Source organism: Anabrus simplex, chromosome 5 (assembly GCF_040414725.1).
Source record: "Anabrus simplex isolate iqAnaSimp1 chromosome 5, ASM4041472v1, whole genome shotgun sequence".
NCBI classification, from domain to species: domain Eukaryota; kingdom Metazoa; phylum Arthropoda; class Insecta; order Orthoptera; family Tettigoniidae; genus Anabrus; species Anabrus simplex.
Genome location: NC_090269.1, coordinates 250,070,669 through 250,097,100, shown reverse-complemented (window position 1 = coordinate 250,097,100; position 26,432 = coordinate 250,070,669).

Below are 26,432 nucleotides of genomic sequence, written 5' to 3'. Positions count from 1 at the left end.
ACACCGTAGTTAGCCGTATCGACTCCAGTTGGTCGAAAAATTTTAATGTTGGCTGGCAGGTTAGAAGAGGTGGTGGTATACAATTTATAATCACTAGACTACGTGCCAAAAGCATGGATTAAATTCCAATTCTCTCCGCAGTGTTCATATGGAGTGAGGGAATATGACCGATTGATTTTGATTCATCCGTTGGATGGAGACTTTGAAACTTGAGCAGACCCTTTGATGCTATTTGACAGGAGTAGGCTATGTGCCGACACTAGGTTTCACCCTCTCCCTTCTTATTATCATACATCATGTCATTCTTTTCATCTCATTAACTCCTTTGATGTTGACATCACGAAGGTAAAACTCACTACGGAGATTCATCTCACTTCATAGCCTGCCTGGCAGACGAACGGAAACAGGGCTGGACACACCCACCAACCCCTTCCCCCCCACACACACACACCGTCAAGACAGAGAGGTATCAGACACCCTCCGAACGAAATTTTTAATTTTTTAAGCAGTATGATTCGAAATATTGACTGCAGTAAGTGTTCATGAAAATACTTCACTTCGATACCTATTTCTATTTCCGTTATTTTATGTTTTGAGAACTTCAAATCATCGCAATGAACGCAACAGTAATGAATATAGATTACTCTAACTAAAACCTTCTTGACATCGCGAGGGTTGCAAATTACGAAGTTGTTAGCTGCTTCGAGCATCTTGGTTCTGTTGTCACTAACACCGAAGGCCTCAGAACTTCACATCCGTACGCCCGTCACGATGGCGAAGAATTGGGCAGCAAGCTTACTCGCGTACGTAAAGGCACTTCCATCACTGGAAGGACGAAATTTACGTTTATGAGGGTACTCATCTTTCCCAATGCAACCTACGCAGTAGAAACCAAGACTTTAAAGATGACAGACCACCGCAGGGTCCAATCTTTGGCAATGTGGTGCTACAGAATAATATTTTAAATGCCTTGGACGGCAAGCCGAGCAAACGAGTCGAATCTCAAGGAGCTCGGTGTGAAAATAATCTTATCGGTATTTATCAACCACCAACAGCTCAGGTGCTTCAGTCACATTGTCAGAAGGCCCAGGTGACGATGATCGAAGGGAAATTCACTAGCCAAAGGTTCAGTGAACGTGCACCATTGTGATGGGTGATTCAAGTCAAGAGTGTAACAGGAAAAACCAGCAGGAAATAATTCACCAAACCCAAGATAGAGACTCCTGGAGACAGGTCATCAAGGGTCTTGCTACATGATGCCACTAAACGCTTACGAAGCGTTAAAACAGAAATATAAATTCTTTGATGGCATGTGCATCCTCATACTCTCTTCTACCTAGAGTCACCAAATATCAATTCTTTGAAAACAGTAATTGAACATATAGCGATGGCACATTATGTTTTGTGTATTTGTAATCTACGCTTCAATACACTCCCCAAAAAACCATAACTCAGTTAACTGCAATCGTGATCACAGCTTGCGTTCTCGTTAAACAAACTTGAAACTGATTCGAAGGATTAAGACGCAGGTTCACTCATCATTACCTAATACCATTGAGACCGGAAGGATCCTCGAACCCTAATCCTTGTATTACTTCACATTCCACTTTAACACTAGTCAAATGTCAAAATAGACCGTGACATGCTGTATGCCTAAACGACGGCCACCTCATTTCAAGTCTTACGAGGAACCTGTCCCGCTACGAGGTCGGGAGAGCATAATATTGTTGATATCATAGAAACCAGCATAGCACGTTTCGTTCGTTGTAGATTTCTGTCAATAAACTGACAGATTAAACTATTCTGAACAAAGCAAAATTCTGTGTACCTGCTTTCTGTTTTGACAATATTAGTCGATGTTCCATACTTATGATTGCCTTTGAGATAATGTCATACATACATACATACATACATTATCATTATAGACTGTTATGCCTTTCAGCGTTCAGTCTGCAAGCCTCTGTGATTTTACTAAACGTCGCCACAATCCTCAATTTGCAACTAGTGTTGTGGCCTCATTTAGTTCTATACCTCTTATCTTTAAATCGTTAGAAACCGAGTCTAACCATCGTCGTCTTGGTCTACCTCTACTTCTCTTACCCTCCATAGCAGAGTCCATTATTCTCCTAGGTAAACTATCCTCCTCCACTCGCCTCACATGACCCCACCACCGAAGCCGGTTTATGCGTACAGCTTCATCCATCGAGTTAATTCCTAAATTAGCCTTTATCTCCTCATTCCGAGTACCCTCCTGCCATTGTTTCCACCAGTTTGTACCAGCAATCATTCTTGCTACTTTCATGTCTGTTACTTCTAACGTATGAATAAGATATCCTGAGTCCACCCAGCTTTCGCTCCCGTAAAGCAAAGTTGGTCTGAAAACAGACCGATGTAAAGAGAGTTTCGTCTGGGAGCTGACTTCCTTCTTACAGAATACTGTTGATCGCAGCTGCGGGCTCACTGCATTAGCTTTACGACACCTTGATTCAATCTCACTTACTATATTACCATCCTGGGAGAACACACAACCTAAATACTTGAAATTATCGACCTGTTCTAGCTTTGTATCACCAATCTGACATTCAATTCTGTTGAATTTCTTACCTACTAACATCAATTTAGTCTTTGAGAGGCTAATTTTCATACCATACTCATTGCACCTATTTTCAAGTTCCACGATATTAGACTGTAGGCTTTCGGCACAATCTGCCATTAAGACCAAGTCGTCAGCATAGGCCAGACTGCTTACTACATTTCCACCTACCTGAATCCCTCCCTGCGATTTTATACCTTTCAGCAGATGATCCATGTAAACTACAAACAGCAAAGGTGAAAGATTACAGCCTTGTCTAACCTCTGTAAGTACCCTGAACCAAGAACTCATTCTACCATCAATTCTCACTGAAGCCCAATTGTCAACATAAATGCCTTTGATTGCTTTTAATAATCTGCCTTTAATTCCATCGTCCCCCAGTATGGCGAAAATCTTTTCCCTCGGTACCCTGTCATATGCTTTCTCTAGATCTACGAAACATAAACACAACTGCCTATTCCTCTCCTAGCATTTTTCAATTACCTGGCGCATACTGAAAATCTGATCGTGACAGATAATGTCTTCGTTATATTTTAATATGCCATCATCCGGCAGGTAAATTTCAAAGTAGAGGCATCTAGTGTCCGTAACGTCGGTTCAAAATAGCATAAACGGGTTAGCTCTAGGCCTGGCGTGTTGGTCACCAGGTTTTAACCGGGCATTTAGTTTGAGTGAACCTCACGCACATATTTCCCTCTAAATGCTGAAATCTTGCTTTTATATTTTTAAGCCATCTGCTGGGAAATAATTGAATCCACTTCCTTTATGATTAACCGAGCATACTTTTACTGCCTCGTATAGACAGCCAACAGCCTTCCGCTTTTGGGTATATACATATACTCAATTGCAAATAACTGGATATCACTAGTACTGCGACCGTTCATCATGTCACCAAGAGTGTTCTACGGTATCCTGTAAATAAAATATGCCGTTTTACGCCCTCTTCTACGTTAATTAGCGCCCAAGTTAGCGCACGTTTACCCTCCACGGGATACGAGTCACGCGCAGCTAGCCCCATACGCCAGACTCTAGTTACGCGTACGTACGGTAAACGAGTCATACTTTGCCTGCAAGTGAAGTACGTTCTCAGTCAGGCGAGACAGAGAAGAATGACCCACGCTGAGATGAGAGGTCACAAACATTGCATTCAACCCTGGAAAATATTATTTCTTCGCTCTTTTCCCGCGGAAACACCACTACCAATACACTGTCTTCAACTGTTTTCAAGTACAAAACGTATTTCGCATAATACGAGGCAGATTTCCATGACCAAAGGCTCGTTAGAAACAACGAATTTTATGCTAATTTTTGACACCAAGAAGTGATTTACATGATTATTATGAGATCAAGTACGCAGTAAACAGACACCCTAACAGGTGCAGACCATCTGAAGGAAGCTGTCAGCGAGAACGAAGTCAGAAGGTTCCCGAACCACAAGACTATCCTTCACTGGGCTACCAAAGGACGCTTTTAAGATTGTAGCGAAATGCGCCAAGCGATCAAGATGGGAATCAATCAGTGGAAACTCGGGCAATCAAGCTTTAATATGATACCTTAACCGATCCTGGGAACTTCGGGTCAACGGAGCGGATTTTGCAAGTAGGAGGAGCTTTACCCTTTCCCTCGAGTCTGACACGCTTTCATTACAAAAAGGGACGCAAACCAAGGCGAGCATCTTACTTCCATTCTACCAGTTGTATTGTGAGGTGGTACATGCTGTGAGTGACTATTCAGTAATAGTATTCTTTGTTACAGTGCTACAAAGTGTGACCAGTCAGTAATTACATATTGTCTACGAACTTGAAATACTGTCAGTGATATAATTGTTTAACAGTGGATGTGAAAGTTTGTCGATATTAACAGATTACGGCATTTAATCCTAACTATGAGGATTATGTAATATGAGAAATGCTTGAGTAAACTATACGTGAGTGAAAGAGAATGTGAATCTAACGCTAGTGGGCTGTGCGATCGTGTAACAAAATTCACGAGCATATTAATGCCGAAGGAATAACACGGAAGCTCGAATAACTGTGTAGTGATGGATAGCCAGTTGTTAGGAGAAAGTGCGGCTCAGTGACGATGTACTTTACCAGTACGGTATCGGACAAATAACCCCAAGCGTAGTAGCTAATCTGTGTTCCCATGTAAAGCTAGTGCTGAATTACGCAGAGTTAAACTACGTTTTTAATGATAGCCTCAGACACCTGATGACAGTGAAAGTACGAAAATGTGTAATCAGGGGCCTAAACTGCGAACAGTGGATTAGACAGGCAATGAGGGAAAGCAGCGGGCTACAAGACAATACCGATCCTTGATCGGAGGACTCGAGTAAATTCGTTTCTCTGATCGTAGTAATTACAGTATAATGTGTCGCCATTTATCACAATTATAATCAAGTCAGATACCCTCATTGTGTTGTGTGACGGTGACATCATTCTCCAAGGAAGAAGAGGACGGACCGACGTACAGGAGGCCTGCACCTAGTCAGCACGCCGTAGAACGTCGAGAACTGCCCGCATTGTACGTGAAATCAAGTCATCATGCCATCATCCAACTGCAGCCGATCACGGGATTTCATGTTGCTGATGTAGTCGCAATGTGCGCCTAAACTACTGTATGTGCCTTCCTGGGTGAGCTGTGGGTGTAATCCAGACAGATGAGTACCACAAAAATATTTGAAATCCAGTTTCCTGTAAAGATGTAAATATTTTAATGCATGCTAATTGTTTAGAAATGTAGTGTAGGATTTCGTTGTTCTCAATGAGATGGTAACAGTTACTTGATAGGGTTTGTATTGATTTTTCTTCACGGTCGGAAAACAGTATGTTCTTTATTTTACTATGAGAACTATTGCATGATATATTTATGGCCCTAGATTTGATTAATTCTGAAGCATTATGGGAATTAAAGGGATTTGTAATAATCACGTAAAATTACTCCATGTATCGTCAGTAATAACTAAGATGAGTCATCCAGAAATTTTATAGCTCTCTATATTTTATGCTTCACGTAAAATGTTAGGTAATTCCCCCATATGAATTAAGAATGGTGAAGAAGGAACCACTGAGTGACAAGTGAAATGTGACAATGTTTGTGTTTTACCTAGATCGCGAGTGTCAACATATTTGGCCCCGAGTGATAGGCCTCTTTCTTCTATAATATGTATGTATTTGGTTTGCCGAGAGATGGGCTGAGATTTTCAAGCGGATAATGGATATAATTAAATGCGGTGTTGATGAAATATGAGCCTTTCCCTAGATGAGTAAATATTATGCGCGAATCATTTAATTCCGCGCCAATGATTTAAATTAGGCTAGATGAAAGCCGATGTGTTTATTTGATGCGAATGGCATCCAAGGAAAGTGATGAGATTGAAAGCAAAATGCCGAGATGGCCTCTTAACTGGACCGACTGAGTTCCCTTGTGTTGGGATTGAGAGTGAAAACAAGGACAATGTATACAGCAGGCCGGCAGAATTTATGACCGGGCCAGGTAAGGAGGGGTGCGGAACACTGGGAGGAACGTATTGCTAAAAGGCCCATTTTCGTTCTCCGGTATCGATATTACACACAACCAGATAGAAATTAACACCGTTGGGTAGACCTAAATTTCTAATAAATGAGAGAACCCCCTCCATTTCTTTATGTTAATTAAAACGTCTAGGGACTTCAGAGCGGAATTCACACTTCACACTGTCACAGGGCACGAATTCGTGTCTACGCAGCACCAGAGGCGGTTGTGCCAACTACCGACGCATCATACTGTCCGTGATCTATTTTGTGAATGTCAAGTGTAGTTGTTGTCATTTATTACAGGAGTGATATTTATTTGAATATTGTATAGGTCTTTGGTTCGCTAAAAATGTGTCGTTACAGGGACCATTGTTGCATAAATGTCCATGTTGTGCATAGTATTTAAGTAACGTCTCATTGGAACGCATGATATGTAATATTTGCTCACTTGTGAGATAGCGAGATAGGTTTTTCTAATAAGTGATACGACTTTCAGATATTTTTTTAAAGCTCATATGTAAACACGTCTTTCCCTTGGTTCATTCGACATATAATGTTTAATACTCGCCGCTACGACTACAATTCTTCATTTCGAATATGCAATTTAATAATATAAGCAAGGCGATATGAAATGCCAGATATGCCCTCATTTAATTATTTCTGAGTGTAACGATGTGAGTGTATGGAGTGACTAATATTTCAAGTGTTAAATTTGTTACTTTTCGAATTTGGCATATTTTCAGAGTGAAATGCGAATCTAGAGAAAGGATTAGAAAGGACATTTACGTACTCAAGAAAATTGCAGGGTTTAATTTATGAGTTTAATATGAAGGCATATCCGTGTACATAATAATAATGTGCTCTATCAGATATTAAAATTATGTGACGAAAAAATATAATTCATTCTTCTCATTTCATAGATAAATAGTATTCCTCTCATGGTTAAGGTTCCCCTACTGTATAGATAGTTTACTGCCCTTTTGGACGTTCTACTTGACCCGTATGCTCTACCGATGCAGCTGGCATGTTACTCCAGTAGGGGAGATGAGACTTCGACCCCGGGCTTTATTCGAAGTTCTCGTTCAAGGTACTCCAATCTAACGTCATGTTACAGAAATATTCTAATTTAATTGAGGTATTGATACCATGAAAAGGGTACAGTACATATATCTAGTTATGTGTAGGAGACTGACGCTAAATTTTAATCTTAAAAAGGTAAAACAATCAAACCTTATTTTGTAGAGATGAATTTCGGAAGTGTTCAGTGCCCAGACAGCATTATGAATCTATGTTGCCAGATGTTGTTAATTAACAGCTGTTTCTGAATTTAAGCTGATTTACGTGGTTTATTCCTGAATACTAATTTCTGAATATCCTAGTCAATATTCTCCTCAAAATATCGGCTGATGTCGAAGGAATTTGAGTATGTTTCAATATGAGGAAATTCTCTTGGTTCGATCAAAGCATATTAAATATAACTTGAGTTCTACTAAGGCCGTTAGCGAGAGGATTGAATGCATAACAAAACTGGATAAAGTGGATCATCATAAGTATTTAGAACGTTGGTAGGACACTGAGTGTAACTGATTAAAGATGAAGTAAAGCCTATGCAGGGAGCTCGCAGTTGAGATCAACTGTATTCTGAAAGAAAGAAATGACCCCTCGTACGAAGTTAGAAACAGAGTCTGCCCATCGTCTTGGACTCCCTCTATTTATCATACCCCTCCATGGGAACAATGTCATAGGGCACTAGCAGTAAGCAGATAAATGCCAAGTTGATAGATGAAGCTGTGGTGGAATCACGTGAGACGAATGAAGGAGGAATGGGTAGCCTGGAAGAACTATGTACGGTATTTGATCATAGACGGTAAGAGATGATAGATTCACCGAATAATCGCAATGTGTGCTCACAGCAATGGTAGCGTTGATGGTGATGTTAGAATGCAATCTTATTTAACCAAGGCGCAAGGGTCTTCTACCCGCACAACGAGTCTGCAGTGTAATTTGCAAAAATATGTGTGATGTGAACTATCAGAACCCCTAAAATGTATGCAAATCACCGACATAACTGTCAAGCAGGTAGATGATATTTGCGCCTTGTTCAAATACGTTTGCGTTTTAACCTATTCGTGACTAAAAATCCTTTCTCTACATCAGAGGTGCTCAGCTGGGTGGCCGGGCTGGCCTGACGTAAATGCGGGCAGCTTACGTAGCAAACATACGTCACAGTGAAGCGAGAGAGCGAACACACTTCTTATATTTTTTCATTCTAAGATAACTGTCACGTTATAATTTTTGTGTTACAATCTTGAAAGGTACAGGATTTAAGCGTACATTAAGTTACTCATTAAGCAAAAAGTAATATAATTACATAATGCAACAATGATTTTGCGCACTGTTGTATTGTGTGACTTTCCTTATTCACTGAATTCTCAAAATGGTATTTAAAATTTAACAGATGACCGGTGATAATATGGCGAGGGGGAGTTTCATCACGACTGTGGAAATTGATACTGTGCCCGTCCTAGTCAGTCATCGAACACGAGACACCCCAGGGGTGCTCAGTTCGGTGGCTGTAGGCTTATAAAATAAGTGAATGTGGCAGGATTATCATAGGGTTCATCAAATGAGTGCGTTCCAAGTAGAAAACAAATATGACACTTTTATTCAATTAAATGCAATATTGGCCATCCTGAAATCTATGATTATGATTATGATCGTTACGTTAAGGAATTTTATCTGGCTCTTGATGTAACAAACCTAGGCACACACACAAATGGGATGGTACACGGCAGTTGTTTCCCTGACATTCTAACAGAGTATTTACATTGTAAAAATTTTTTTTATCGTCTTCAAAGTTATTAAGTTATTTGTTTAAAGTTGAATTAAAAATTTTCATTCAGAAAAATGAGGTCTGGGCCAAGCCTTCATCGATAATCTGGAAAAAATGCAGTAATTGTAAGAACGAATTTAGTAAAGAAATAACCAAGATTCAAAAAGTTAACACTTATGACAAAATAATAAAATTTACAGTCGTTATCTTAACGATAAAATGAAAAGTTGAATTTGCCTTGGTTTTCTCTAAGTTAATCCGAGACGTCGGATATACCTGTTCACGTCATCTCACATCTCCTTTCGTGAGAATTTGTATTGAACGTTAAGTATTTGACCAATGATTAAACTAAATAAAACGCCTCTTGGGCTTGCAAACGTAAATAAATGGGGATAATACCATCCATGTGGAGATCCTGTCCACTATCAATCGATAATATCAGTGTCACATGTTTCAGAATAGAACACATAAAAGAAATAACCCTCTAAATACTAATAAATCACTACTTCTACAGCTAACTACGGAAATTGGTAAGAAGACTGTGAGTACTAAGAAGAAAATATCTACACTATGTACATGTCGACGAGTGCCGATCAACCGTTTTACTCTCCTATTAACAAATTTATTGAGTTACAGCAAGATTGAGTTATCACATGAGAGTAAAAATTACATCAACGAATGAGCTGGTATAATCACGAATCAGACATTATTTAGATATTTCGTCGAAGACTTATCCTTTAGACCTAGGGCCTTCTCGAACATTCATCTGTACCTTGAGATTGAAATCACTGGATTACTTGAGAAAATTTGGGATATTCCCACGAATTAAAAGTACATCGATAAACATGGACTGTCATTTTCTTCATCTGAAGACACTAATATTAGGCTACACTGCATTTATCGCGAATAATCAATAAACATGTGAAAAGCTCAGTTTCGCGAAGATTCATACCAATTATTCCATATACTCTATACGTACAATGTACCACAATAACGACTTTAACCTGTCGCATCTTAATCTCAAATATATAGCCGTGAAATATCAGGACCTACCATCGTCCTACAAATACACAATATCCGCTTAAAAGTGTCTCGATGATTAATTACATCCAATTAATTATCACATGCTTCCAATGCACATGTCCACATTAAATTCTCACATAGAATTCGGACTCAATATCCCGATGACACGTTGTCTCAGACACGAGGTACAAGTAGAAGTTCAAATACAAGGAAAATATAGAAAGTACGGACGAAATATCCTACCATTAAATCCATCAAACATAAACTAATTCATATTCGTGACGAAATTTACACAATAAGCAAAGATGGTGTCGATAACACATGGATAACTCTATCAGAACCCTCACTGTCAAATTCATGGCCACATGGTCATTAAATAATCACATGTGTCAGTTTTATGACGTATTCGAGCAAATAAACTGCCATAAAAAGTGTCAAAATAGCTTACGAAGAAAAAGAAAGAATAGAACAAAACTACATAGAACAGATATAAATGAGACGTAATCGACTTAACTTATAGATGAATCTTCATGTCTGGAAGTCTGGGTTCTCAATCAGCCATGCCAGGAAGAAAGAATCTGCATCCCGGCGCCGCCAACGATGGTCAAAGGTTTAGAACCTCATGGTGAAGCACTGGTAATCCATGATGTGAGATTCCGTCCTCTTCTGGAATTTATTCACGTCCACGTCTTCCGCGTCCACTCGCAAGAAAGCTGAAACTTACACAAAATGTTTTAGAGTAGGCTCCAAGCACACACGTAACAGTATTTTGGGAATGACACGTACTTTAAGGGATTAATGTCTGCACATCCGACGTCTGATCACAGCACTGTTCTAAATTATATCCAATTTTCAGACGTGTAGAGCACAGGAGTGAAGCGACGTTCCACGCTGAGCGACTGAAGGTGATAATCCAAGACACGCCAGAGGGTGTGTGAGAGCGAGTATTCGTATCACATGACTTAAATGTCATGTCTGGTGCACATGCACGGAAGTAAAGTCAATTGAGGGGCTAAATTCTTCTACTGTACGAATCTACAACTTCATCACCATCTTAGCCACAAGGTCGTGCAAATTATTCCAAAATTTCAGTTTTTAATTTATATCCTCCAAATGTGCTACTCTTTTATCCAGTTTATTTTACTTTCGTCCTTGAGCCTTCCGTAATTATGCACGTCGCCACCAAAGATATTACAAATATTTCATTCATATCATTCCTCACAATTACAAGTGACACGCGCTGGCCTCCTTCTTCCAGTCACCAACCTTCATTTTTCTATTTTTATTCCGTTAGCCAGTCGGCCGCTCTCTGCACAAAAAAACTCGTTCTCGCCCCTGTCAAGGTCGTGCGCACCCCATCTCGCCGACAAGCAGACACAAGCCGCACCAACACCTGTTCACTCATTTGTGGCCTGACGGTCACATCCACCTCTTACTGGGACAAAAATTTTTAAGCAAGATTAAAAATTTTTAAAAATCGTGTTCATTCCTTAAAATGTGGTCCGTATGCTGTCCACTTCACTGTTTAATTTTCCATGATATTTATAATTTCAGGCATCTGTCAGTTTTCTGAACGGTAATCATTCTGCACGGCACAAACTGGTATTTCTTCGATAGCCGACCTGGGTCTTTTCTTTTTTTTCTTTCTTCACTCTTCTGCTTTACGGTAGAGTCTTAGGTTCGAGGCATTGAATATAACTGTTCATAGGAGAGTAATGGTTTGATATCTTCACATTGGAGTCTTTCTTCTGGCGCCCTGATTTTCAGGTTGATATTGTGGTGCCGAAGGATTTAATCTGTCATCATGGGGTGAATTCCGATGTCGCTGGAACTGTGGGCTCTCGGCTCCCATCACATCTGGATCGGTGTCTTGATTATGAATGGCGTCCTTCCATTTTGAGCCTTTTTCAGTTTCCTTCCGTAATTCTTCAATGTACCTCATGCTTTCTCGATGACGGTTCTCCATTTCATCTCTGAAATTCCGGTAGTTACGATCTGAATAATATCTAGGTCTATCATAAGGCCTATTCCGTCTATAGTCCTGTGGTCGATCCCGTGTCCTGTAATTTCCCCTTCTTCGGACGTTCTTCGGATCTTCCATCCTGTCCTCTCTGGGTCTCATTCTTCTCTCTTCCCATCGACGATCGTACGCTCTGGGATAGTTTTTGTACTCTTTAGGTCCACTCTGATTTCCGTTTTCAGGCATTGGAGGCGAATTCCGGTTTTTCGGAGAGTCTATTACGTTGACCTGATAAGTATTGCTCCTTTGAGTTTTCGGTACTGTTGAGACATTCATGGTGTGGTCGAGCTGTCTGAGAATAGTCTCAGCCTGCACGGCGGTCTGAACATTAGCAGCAATGAGTAAGCGCTGTACTTCCACAGGAAACTGCTTTGTTATCGCCTGGACCAACTCATTTTCAGATGGTGGAGTGTCGAGGTCTTTCATTCGTCGTACTTGATTACAGAAGTAATTAGCGTACTGCGTTTGCCCATCTGTGGAGTATTTTCGTGAATACAAATCTAACCGTAATGCTTGTTGCAGATCCGCTCCCCAGTATCTCTGTAGGAATAAGCGCTTGAAACTTTCATAGTCTTCAAACGTATAACGGAAAGCATGGTACCAGTTGAGCACGTCTCCCTCTAAAAATTTCTCCGCTGTTCGCAGATGTTTTTCAGTAGGGATCTTCTGTTCACGAATATATTCATCAAGGTCCCTAATGAAATTTTTAGGCGTGACCCCGTTTAAGTTGTTGAATTTTCTAGGCCTGTCCTCGCTCATTCGGATAAAATTAATGATTTGAGGTACGCTTTGTGCCGGTGTAGTACTGGGATTTACTGTGGGTTGTTCAATGTGGGTAATATTCTGAGACGATTCAGCTACAGGCGATATTCCTTCTGTTACAGTAGATTTAGCCTGTACGACCTCTTCGACATTACTCTGTCGGTCCATTAATGATGTCACTAAGACCCTAGTGCTCCTATCCTGCAACTTCAAGAATCCTACTTCTTTTTCTAATTTTTGGAGGGCGTCCATATTTTCCTCCATCTTCTGTTTCCCGGACTTGACATCTCCGGCAAGATTAATAATTTGCTCGAGTATTTCCGACTTGTCTTTGTCAATCATGCTCTTGATATCATCGAACTGGAGTGAAATATCTTGTATCTCCATTTGGTTGACTGAGATACTGTCCTTTACAGAACGGAGATCATCGTCGACCTTCTCTTTTATTTTCTTCAAGTCTTCTGCGACCTCTCCTCTAAGATTTTTCACTTGTTCTGACATCTCTTCTTGTGCCGTAGAAATCTCTACCTTTATAACATCTATCTCCTTCCTCACAGATTCAATGTTATTTCTGACTAGGACTACGTCACTCTGAAGAGCGGTGACCTTCCCGGTGATAACCTTATTATCCTCTTTAATCTGGCTCGTCAGAGTAACAACTTGTTCCAGGGTTTTTTTCTGATTTTCCCTGCACTCTAACACGATATTATCAATCCGACAACTAGTTTCCTCCAGTTTTGCATATAGTTCGTCACGACCTTTTTTCGCCTCTTCCTGTATCGCAGCACCCATAATGTTCATTTTCTGACTCAATCGTTCATTACTATCTTCCTGAATTTTCCTAAATTCCTCGTCCTGTGCTCTCCTATTCTCTTCCTGTATTTTTCTGAATTCCTCCTTATTCTCGTCTTGTGCTCTCCTACTCTCTTCCTGTATTTTTCTGAATTCCTCCTTATTCTCCTCCTGTGCTCTCCTACTCTCTTCCTGTATTTTTCTAAATTCCTCTTTACTCTCTACTGTCAGAGTCTCTAATAACCTCCTAATCTCCTCGAGATCCATTCTATTATTCATAAAGTGACCTGTGTCAGCAAACGCCGAAATGCAGAAACTTTCCCCCCAGACATGTTGATTGTGATAAGGCAATTTCAAGTTTCATGAAGAAAATTCCTAACCCTCATTTTTCCATGTGAAACACATAATCTTAAGTAAAATACTCTGAAAATTCCGCGTACTCTGTTAGAATTCTACCTAACTGGGATGGCATTAAATCTGAAATGAACCTGCCGAACCGTGAATAATTCATAATTTGAGCAAGTCAATTTAAACCACGTGGAGAAGCAATTAATCAAGTTCCACGATGGATTAAGCCACATTTTTAAGCCACAAATCGAGCCCCACGGATGGGAAAAGCCACTAAGATGTGCCCGTCCTAGTCAGTCATCGAACACGAGACACCCCAGGGGTGCTCAGTTCGGTGGCTGTAGGCTTATAAAATAAGTGAATGTGGCAGGATTATCATAGGGTTCATCAAATGAGTGCGTTCCAAGTAGAAAACAAATATGACACTTTTATTCAATTAAATGCAATATTGGCCATCCTGAAATCTATGATTATGATTATGATCGTTACGTTAAGGAATTTTATCTGGCTCTTGATGTAACAAACCTAGGCACACACACAAATGGGATGGTACACGGCAGTTGTTTCCCTGACATTCTAACAGAGTATTTACATTGTAAAAATTTTTTTTATCGTCTTCAAAGTTATTAAGTTATTTGTTTAAAGTTGAATTAAAAATTTTCATTCAGAAAAATGAGGTCTGGGCCAAGCCTTCATCGATAATCTGGAAAAAATGCAGTAATTGTAAGAACGAATTTAGTAAAGAAATAACCAAGATTCAAAAAGTTAACACTTATGACAAAATAATAAAATTTACAGTCGTTATCTTAACGATAAAATGAAAAGTTGAATTTGCCTTGGTTTTCTCTAAGTTAATCCGAGACGTCGGATATACCTGTTCACGTCATCTCACATCTCCTTTCGTGAGAATTTGTATTGAACGTTAAGTATTTGACCAATGATTAAACTAAATAAAACGCCTCTTGGGCTTGCAAACGTAAATAAATGGGGATAATACCATCCATGTGGAGATCCTGTCCACTATCAATCGATAATATCAGTGTCACATGTTTCAGAATAGAACACATAAAAGAAATAACCCTCTAAATACTAATAAATCACTACTTCTACAGCTAACTACGGAAATTGGTAAGAAGACTGTGAGTACTAAGAAGAAAATATCTACACTATGTACATGTCGACGAGTGCCGATCAACCGTTTTACTCTCCTATTAACAAATTTATTGAGTTACAGCAAGATTGAGTTATCACATGAGAGTAAAAATTACATCAACGAATGAGCTGGTATAATCACGAATCAGACATTATTTAGATATTTCGTCGAAGACTTATCCTTTAGACCTAGGGCCTTCTCGAACATTCATCTGTACCTTGAGATTGAAATCACTGGATTACTTGAGAAAATTTGGGATATTCCCACGAATTAAAAGTACATCGATAAACATGGACTGTCATTTTCTTCATCTGAAGACACTAATATTAGGCTACACTGCATTTATCGCGAATAATCAATAAACATGTGAAAAGCTCAGTTTCGCGAAGATTCATACCAATTATTCCATATACTCTATACGTACAATGTACCACAATAACGACTTTAACCTGTCGCATCTTAATCTCAAATATATAGCCGTGAAATATCAGGACCTACCATCGTCCTACAAATACACAATATCCGCTTAAAAGTGTCTCGATGATTAATTACATCCAATTAATTATCACATGCTTCCAATGCACATGTCCACATTAAATTCTCACATAGAATTCGGACTCAATATCCCGATGACACGTTGTCTCAGACACGAGGTACAAGTAGAAGTTCAAATACAAGGAAAATATAGAAAGTACGGACGAAATATCCTACCATTAAATCCATCAAACATAAACTAATTCATATTCGTGACGAAATTTACACAATAAGCAAAGATGGTGTCGATAACACATGGATAACTCTATCAGAACCCTCACTGTCAAATTCATGGCCACATGGTCATTAAATAATCACATGTGTCAGTTTTATGACGTATTCGAGCAAATAAACTGCCATAAAAAGTGTCAAAATAGCTTACGAAGAAAAAGAAAGAATAGAACAAAACTACATAGAACAGATATAAATGAGACGTAATCGACTTAACTTATAGATGAATCTTCATGTCTGGAAGTCTGGGTTCTCAATCAGCCATGCCAGGAAGAAAGAATCTGCATCCCGGCGCCGCCAACGATGGTCAAAGGTTTAGAACCTCATGGTGAAGCACTGGTAATCCATGATGTGAGATTCCGTCCTCTTCTGGAATTTATTCACGTCCACGTCTTCCGCGTCCACTCGCAAGAAAGCTGAAACTTACACAAAATGTTTTAGAGTAGGCTCCAAGCACACACGTAACAGTATTTTGGGAATGACACGTACTTTAAGGGATTAATGTCTGCACATCCGACGTCTGATCACAGCACTGTTCTAAATTATATCCAATTTTCAGACGTGTAGAGCACAGGAGTGAAGCGACGTTCCACGCTGAGCGACTGAAGGTGATAATCCAAGACACGCCAGAGGGTGTGTGAGAGCGAGTATTCGTATCACATGACTTAAATGTCATGTCTGGTGCACATGCACGGAAGTAAAGTCAATTGAGGGGCTAAATTCTTCTACTGTACGAATCTACAACTTCATCACCATCTTAGCCACAAGGTCGTGCAAATTATTCCAAAATTTCAGTTTTTAATTTATATCCTCCAAATGTGCTACTCTTTTATCCAGTTTATTTTACTTTCGTCCTTGAGCCTTCCGTAATTATGCACGTCGCCACCAAAGATATTACAAATATTTCATTCATATCATTCCTCACAATTACAAGTGACACGCGCTGGCCTCCTTCTTCCAGTCACCAACCTTCATTTTTCTATTTTTATTCCGTTAGCCAGTCGGCCGCTCTCTGCACAAAAAAACTCGTTCTCGCCCCTGTCAAGGTCGTGCGCACCCCATCTCGCCGACAAGCAGACACAAGCCGCACCAACACCTGTTCACTCATTTGTGGCCTGACGGTCACAATACAGTACTTACTACCCAAGATTAAAGTAAAACAACGATGCAAATTTATTTGCCAGATAGAAGTACAGTAGGCCTATGCATTCAATTAAATAATCTCACTGATTTTATTCCTGGTAAGCATGATTGGATCGTTGGTGAGTTTATCAGATAAATTAAACCCAAACAATCCCAAGCCACAGCTTACCCGCCTTAACTCTGTATTATATTAGAACTGTTTCTAAAGCACCTCATAATGCAATAGTGAAAACTGTAATTCATTACATACATTATAAAAATATTTGAGATCGTAGGCCTAACTCTTTATTGTATACGGTCAAAATACATAAACTGCAATGAACATAACTTATTTATTACAACTTAAATAGAAAATTACGTGGATTGCTGGCCTCTTTCTTTCATTATTTTCTGCCTCCATTTCAAACTCGGATATCAGAGCAGTGATCGAGAATGACTGTGAGAATTTTGCCCAGCCTTCAAGGCCAGTGACGTAGCCACAGTGTCACTGTGGTTGAACGGCATACGCTCATCGCCTGCCAGCCCGCCCACTTACAGTGCTGGGCGCCCGCGGGACAGAATACTCAGCATGAGCACCTCTGCCCTAGACTGATGTTTCCGTCCCATTTCAGGGATCATTAACAACCTAAACAAAACCTTTTCTACTTACTAGACGACATGATATCCGATTGATATGACCACTGGATTATCACACCGTGGCGGTTGCAGTTCGAATCCCAGCCAACGGAATGTTCGGGAAGTCACGTCCCTGTGCTTAGGTTTCTACATAAAACTCTATCACGACGCTAGTGGTGATGGTGGAAGTGGAAGTTCAATTACGCAACCATTCTCGATTTATTACTTCGTGATGGCGGTGATTATTGTTTTAATGGAAAGTACACCTAGGCAACATTTACTTTCACGCTTGTATACTCACGCTGTATGCATACATATTTCTGAACTGAATGTACGTATTATTCGCTTTCAGGGATAAACGAAGGAAGATATACATGACACTTCAATTGCTTTTACAAGCGAACTTCTCACGTACATCAGAAACAGGGGGGGGGGGGAGGAGACAGGAATGCACGCTGGGTATTTCACCTACGAGCAAATTAGAAATGTGTTTATTACTGTATTTCCATATAAATATAAAAATCGTGAATGCAAATAACTGTATCTATCGTCAAACTTGTGCCCCATATGTGCCAGAGGAACTGTAGCACGTGACACACAGCACATCTCTGCATCCTGCCGGAAGGATAGTTTTATGGCAGCGAATACTAGAGGGAAATTGTAGTTGTATTGAATATTACATAAGGTTGAAAGAGCGACGTCTTTTCCTTCTTAAAGAGTGAGGTTACTACTGATACTCTTTTATTGTGTGAGATTAGTTTTAGAATTCAAGGATAATGAAACTGTAGTAAAAATGCAAAACAAAGCTAAGTCATCTCCGTACAGGCCATGAAGGCCCTTGGAGGAGAGGAAAGTAAAGCCTTCCACTATCCGCAAACTCGGCACTTGATTGGGGTAGAGTGGTTAGCTTTACGCCGGTCCGCCTTTGCCATCAGGAATTGACCTGGTACTCATTTTTGGTGTAAGCTGAGAGAACTTCATGACCATATTCACCTCTGGAACTGGAAATCTCGTTTCTTAAATTTTCGACTTCTTGATGGGGAACCGAACCCACGTTTTTCCGACTGAATCGAGCACGCCTCTACCACCTCGACCAGGCAGCCTCTAGTAAATTAGTAATGCCTTCTCAGATGTTTCCGTTAATAATTTATGGAATTTATATTAAGTAGTCCCGTATTATAAATATTCTGTCGATTTTCTTCATTGTGCCTTCCTTTCCACACACATGTATGGTCACACATTAGGTCTAACCCAGTTTTACTGTCAGATACCCTTCTTGACGCCATCCTTACGTGGACGGATGTACTCTATTGTTACTTATTTCTGTGGTGGTTGGTACTGTGGTGTGTTCAATGCAAATGAATAGGTCTGGTTAAGACAAACAAACCCCTAGGGTAGAGAAATTAATCAACTAGGCTAAAATCCCTGATCTAATCAAGAAGCGAACCCGTAATTCCCTGAATCGAAGGCTTCTACGCTGATCATTCAGCCAAGGAGATAGACAAAAGTTTCTTCCGACCTATGGAAAGAAAAATTTTAATTTTCCTTTAAAAAATATAATTTGCTTCACGTCGCACCGACACAGATAGGTCTTACGGCGACGATGGGATATGAAAGGGATAGCAGTGGGAGGGAAGTGGTCGTGGCCTTAATTAAGGTACAGACCCAGCATTTGTGTGGTGTGAAAATGGGAACCACAGAAAATTATCTTCAGAGCTGCCGACAGTGTGGTTTTCAAACCCACTATCTCCCGAATGCAAGCTCACAGCTGCGCTCCCGTAATCGCACAGCCGCTCGCTCGATTACAATTTTTTTCCTTGCACGCTTTGGCTCTTAATTTATTTTTAAGATCTTGTATTAGGTATGCCTACACAAAAGTCAAAAATAAGTTCAATTTGATTTTTGTCCGTGGCTTCCACTGACGCCCGTCTCATTTATGGCCTTGACGGTGGTATTTACTTTCGAAGCTCCACTAGTACGTCTGAGCGCTATGAAATATGCAATAGCACTTTCTGGCTACGTATAGAGAGCAATGGCAAATTATTTAACTTAATATGCCTTGCATGCCTCATTATAGCTCCATTATCGGTCCCTTTCTTTACAATGGCATAGCATTTATTGGGACTAGGGCGATGACTTAACACTCAGATAAAGATTTAACTGAACAAGTCATTACGCAATACTCGCCTTGCCCGATTTAAAAGCTAAGTACCAAACGTTCAGAGAGAAATATAATTGTGTGTATGTATTTATGTACGTGCGTGTTCCTGTACCTTATTTATTCATCTCTTTATCTGTTATCGTTAATTTAATTATTTGTTCCAAGAAATTGAGAGTCATGATCTATAAAACACAAGTAAATCAGAACTGTAGCCAGAAGCGAGCGATCCACTGCCCAAGGAGTGTTGCAGCTCCTATACATCAGCCATCTCATTCTTCCCTCCCAGCCTGTCCATTACATTATATCTCAGAATGCAGTTTTTCCCCTCCATTGCATTATATTGCTTGCTTTTTCATTGTTCCCCGATGATAATCCATGAAGACTCTTCAGCAACAGGCTCCATTTGACCTTTATGTGTACAAATATTGGGGGAGGAGCAGTTGGGGAACTTGAGCAAGCACTGGGCTAGTATGAGTCCTACCACATCTCACTCATCGGACACTTATGAGAATAGACAGGTTAGTGTAATTAGAGGTCGCAGAAAGAGGACCGAAACAGCATTGTTTTCAGATGTCAGCTAAAACCGTACCTTCTAATAAAAATCTAACACGCATTAACTGATGTGAGTGGTGTAGTAATTAATGGTTTCTGCGATACCGGGTTATATTCGTCATGTTGACTTGCGATCATGGAGGTGGTGGGAGGTATAATTGGGCAAGCGTTATGCCTTAACACTAATCAGGAAGGAGAAAGGATGGTGTGCAACACTGCGAGGAAGGTACTGGCTAAAGAAGGGAAGGGCCACGGATTGCGTTAAGATTTATTTATTTATTTATTTATTTATTTATTTATTTATTTATTTATTTATTTATTTATTTATTTATTTATTTATTTATTTATTTAGAATATGGCTTTTAGTGCCGGGAGTGTCCAAGAATATGTTGGGGTCTCCCGGTGCAGGTTCTTTCTACTTGACGCCTAACCTGCGCATCAAGGTGTGGGATGACGAGAGTGAGTTAAGGAGATGATGAAACTTGGTGTTGGTAAATAGCCTACTCCTGTCGAAGAATATCAGGGGATCTGGTCAAGACTTAACATCACCATCCGACTTATGAATCACCTTCAACAGTGTCATATGACCCCATTTCATACGAATACTATGATGAGGTTTGGGAGTAAGTCTAGGAGTTTTGCACGCAATCTGGTGATCAGAAATTGCGTGCCATTACCTCTTCTACCCTGCCGACCAACATTCTGGAGCTGGAATTATTTTTACACCAACCGACTCGAATAGGCTCACTGCGGTGTCAGACCACAGAGACTTGACGCCTTCAGGCGGGTGCAAAGGGCGTGAACGTGAAAGACTCCCTAGGCCTCAGAAACCCAGTACCACTGGAGCCGGAAAAGGAAAAGATCTAGCCAAGGGAGTTTGAACAAGAAATATGAAAGTGAGGAATTTAACATTAATACGGGTAAGAACTGCAAGACTCAGTTAGGGTAACCATGGTCATCAACCTATTTTCCCAAGTTGAGAGCCTCTGCCCCCCTCCCCCCACCATTTAGACACCTCCTACACCATTCAGAGAATATTATCGATGCTTTCTGCGGTTCCCGCCCATAGGGAAGACTTGTGATACTGAACTGGCATGGGATTTAAAATGAGACGTGGTTGAAATTTCTGAAATATTGTTCACACATTTCAGATAATTTAAATGCAGTTATGGCAACTGTAGTATGGAGATTAGAAGAAGAAATACTATTAAAAACTTAGTATCACAGTAATTATATCATTTGCATAAAAAGCGCTCCATTCCACTGTCGGAAAGATTTAATAAAATAGGATAGATATCTGGCCATCTTCCATCTAACCATAAAATACTACATTTTATATACAGCATTCATAAACAAAACATTTATAGAAATATGAAATGAAAAATTAACAATAAAAAAGATAACGGTAATTAGAATTACCGGGCTGGGTGTCTCAGACGGCTGAGGCGATGGCCTTCTGACCCTAACTTGGCAGGTTCGATCCTGGCTCAGTCCGGTGGTATTAGCTGTTAGTACGATGGGGTCGCCACTCCCAAAGTGATTTATTAATGGATGATAGATGCTATGAAATGAGAATGGAGGGTGTTACTGGAATGAAAGATGACAGGGAAAACCGGAGTACTCGAAGAAAAACCTGTCCCGGTCCCGCTTTGTCCAGCACAAATCTCACATGAAGTGACCGGGATTTGAACCAAGGTATCCAGCGGTGAGCGGCCGACGCGCTGCCGTCTGAACCACGGAAGCTCCTGATCTATAATTAATATACTATAATTTATCAGTTTCGATAACACGACAATATTTCAGCTCGGACGTCAGTATTTTGTTTTTCTCCTCGAGGTTGAGGCATGGACACTTCACGCACCTGACATAGAGAAAATTAATTCCTTTGAAAAGAGGTGCTGGCGACAAATGTTTCCCATACACAGAACAGTATTTTTCATCAGAAAAATTTCAAAAGACCGCCTCTGTGGTGTAGTGGTTAGCGTGATTAGCTACCACCCCCGGAGGCCCGGGTTCGATTCCCGGCTCTGCCACGAAATTTGAAAAGTGGCATGAGGGCTGGAACGGGGTCCACTCAGCCTCGGGAGGTCAACTGAGTAGAGGTGGGTTCGATTCCCACCTCAGCCATCCTGGAAGTGGTTTTCCGTGGTTTCCCACTTCTCCTCCAGGCGAATGCCGGGATGGTACCTAACATAAGGCCACGGCCGCTTCCTTCCCTCTTCCTTGCCTATCCCTTCCAATCTTCCCATCCCTCCACAAGGCCCCTGTTCAGCATAGCAGGTGAGGCCGCCTGGGCGAGGTACTGGTCATTCTCCCCAGTTGTATCCCCGACCAAGAGTCTGAAGCTCCAGGACACTGCCCTTGAGGCGGTAGAGGTGGGATCCCTCGCTGTGTTCGAGGGAAAAACCGACCCTGGAGGGTAAACAGATGATGATGATGATGATGAAAATTTCAAAAGAACATATCATAAATAGGCAGTTGTCCGACTCGTTGGCTGAATGGTCAGCGTACTGGCTTTCGGTTCAGAGGGTCCCGGGTTCGATTCCCGGCCGGGTCGGGAATTTTAATCTTCATTGGTTAATTCCAGTGGCCCGGGGGCTGGGTGTTTGTGCTGTCCCCAACATCCCTGCAACTCACACACCACACATAACGCTATCCTCCACCACAATAACACGCAGTTACCTACACATGGCAGATGCCGCCCACACTCGTCGGAGGGTCTGCCTTACAAGGGCTGCACTCGGCTAGAAATAGCCTCACGAAATTAAAATTAAAAAATAGGCAGTCACAAAATTTTAACAAATAATTCTGTAATTCTTTGGCCCCTTTCTTCGCTGTGGTGGAGAAAGCCTGGTAAAATCATCGTCCTTAGATGGACCTGTTGATCACACATCCAAACATTGTTCTTTAAAAAGTGTGCTTATCTATAGATCACGGAGAGCAGTATACAGGTACTAGCTTTCGATAAAATCAAGATCCCCAGGATTGAGGGAATTATATGGGAGAGATGTTCAAGTATTGATATAATTATATTTGAAGCTGTTTCATTTAATAAAAGACCTCTTTTCTACTGATATACATGAAGTCATATGAATTACCGAGATGTAACAGACCATTTCTTCAGACTATGTACTACTAATATCAAAAAGTTTGTCTTCAATGAAGGAGTGTTATGATGGATGGTTCTAGAGAGTAGAAAGCATATTTAAGTAACAGATAACTCAAATGACGTATAAGTCTAGTTCTTTTGTTTTGCTAGTGGCTTTACGTCGCACCGACACAGATAGGTCTTATGGGGTCGATGGGATAGGAAAGGCTTAGGAGTTGGAAGGAAACGGCCGTGGCCTTAATTAAGGTACAGCCCCTTCATTTGTCTGGTATGAAAATGGGAAACCACGGAAAACCATCTTCAGGGCTGCTAACAGTGGCATTCGAACCCGCTATCTCCCGGATGCAAGCTCACAGCCGCGCGCCACTAACCGCACGGCCAACTCGCCCGGCAGTCTATTATTTATTCTGTGTCTCTTGCACTGAGAGTTTAATTCTTTCCGCGAACCGTATATATTCACAGATTTCAAAACAAGATTTCAAGTTGTAAGATTTACGATTAAGTTTGTAAAGCAAGGAGGTTACATGCATGTAAATATGATTTATGGCCCTTTTTAACATTTGAATATTCCTTTTTATAACATCAATATTAAACGCATATCTCAGAAGAGAAGGTCAGCTCAGAAATGATAAAACGTTTGATAACAGCGGAGGGGCTGCCTGGCCGAGGCGGTAAAGGCCTGCTCCGTTCGCCCGGAAGGACGTGGGTTCGAATCCCCGTCAGGAAGTCGTAAAATTTAAGAAACGAGATTTCCACTTCCGGAGGTGCACATGGCCCTGAGGTTCACTCAGCCTACACCAAAAATGAGTACCAGGTTAATTCCTGGGAGCAAAGGCGGCCGGGCGTAGAGCTAACCACTCTGCCCCATCACGTGCCGAGGTTAACAATGGTGGAAGCATTTACCTTCCACTACTCCAAGGGCCTTCATGGCCTGTACGGAGGTGACTGCTTTGCTTTGCTTTGATAACAGTCGGGCAGCTTTCCATGAAGCCACAAGAAGATTTAATTCAACCTTTAAATTTCATTTTCTGATAAAGGTTAAAATGATATAGGCCCTATTTCTTAACGCACGGATGATTCCAATCCATCCCCACGCTCAATTAGTATCTCTCTCTCTCGCTCTTATTTTCCACTCACCCTCATCAAATAGACACGACTGGTCACAACTTTAAAAACGCATCATTCCAATCACAGAGGTATCACTGAGTGGGGCGTAACTTCCAGTTACTTTAAGAGATTTTCAACATATTACTCGGTGTACGATCTCCTTAGATCTCATTCTTACCCCGGCAGTATATGATTTGCGCGACCTGGGAAGTATTTGGGTTGCCCACCCATATATATTTGCTTTATTAATCTAGTTCCTCCATTCATCGAGGGAGTCAGGGAGTACCAGATAATTTCCTAGGGGAAAAAGGCGGCTGGACTTGGAAATAACCACTATCTCCTGTTGTTCATTGTCCTAAGACAACAATCATCACGGCGATGAGCACACTCCCGAGAACCCGGCAATATACACCACACTTAGCACTACTCATGTAATTCTCACATGCAGTACATTCACACGAAATTACATATTATTTATTACAATGTTCTAAGTTATTGAATAGGATAACTAACACCAGCATATTTCTTTTCTTTCTTTCTTTCTTTCTTTCTTCATCCATTCCCATGTTCGCTAGGGTAAGGTACGCTTTAAAGATAATAACGAATCTTTGTACTCCTTTAGAGGCTCACCGCAGCATACTTAGTTTTGTCTCCATCAAAGTACTACCCTCCTCCATTAATACGACGCATAAAGTGCTAGAAGGCCCTTGGACGGGTGGGAGGTAAAGGGTTCCAGTTGTTACTTCTATGTCCAGCCGCATAATTCGCCAGGAATTAACGCAGCACTTTTTTATAGGCTGAGTGAACCTCAGGTCTATGTGCCCTCCAGAAGTGCAAATCTGGCTTCTTAATTTTTTCGACTTCCTGTTGGGGAGTCGAACCCACATCCTTCCAGGTTAACCACGTACGTCTTTACCACCGCAGATAAGCAGCCCCAAATAAATAAATAAATAAATAAATAAATAAATAAATAAATAAATAAATAAATAAATAAATAAATAAATAAATAAATAAATAAATAAATAAATTCTTATGTTTATTGCTATGCCAGTGCAGCCGTTGTAAGGCACGCCCTTCGTCGAGGGTGGACGGGGTCTGCTGTGAATGAAAATCTGCTCGTTATTGTGTTGTATGAGTTGCAGAGATGTTTGGGACAGCACAAACACACAGTCCCAGAACCAATGGAATTAACCGTTTAAGATTAAAATTCCTGGACCCGGTAGGGAAGTGAATCCGAAGTACCGAGGACTAAATACGAAGACGCTGGCAACTCAGCCATGGGATACGGTAATCTGAAGTATGATACATAAGTTACGTCATTCAATCTTTGTTGTAACAAATAATCATATTTAATTCAAAATACAAAATAAAGTTATAAAGGCAAATTCAAGCATTTTCTTACCTTAGTAGAACAATGTCTTCTTATATAACATCTTTGTACACCATTCTGGGTATTCTTGGTGAATACCTTTTCACACCCACTTAACAAAACATCATGATTTCATTCGGTAAGAATGTGAACTTTGACGTCACCTTGCCTGCGGGCTCTAGATAACGCACGTTCCATTTCACTTTCTTGTCAAACGAAGCTCTCTTTGTGGATTCCTGTGATCTTTGTTCCCTCTTGTTGATCTTGAGTTAAACGATTATCATTATCTGTAATAGTTTTTAATAAACTAATTGCATGTTTCCTAAAACGGTCAATCAATATACGACCTCTACTTAAAATTTCGTAGCCTTGCCATACCTCACTTTTTTATTATTTCCTAACGGTTTCCTTAACTGGGTGTATCCATCCCAGAAGGTGGACGCGGTAAATATGTGAAGAAAACATTTCGTAAAAGTATTCTCAGAAGAGTTAAAATTTCCAATGATCAGATTTATCTTGTGTGCTTCTGATGTCACAAAACATGCTAGGAAACTCTCCAGTCAATTAAATTT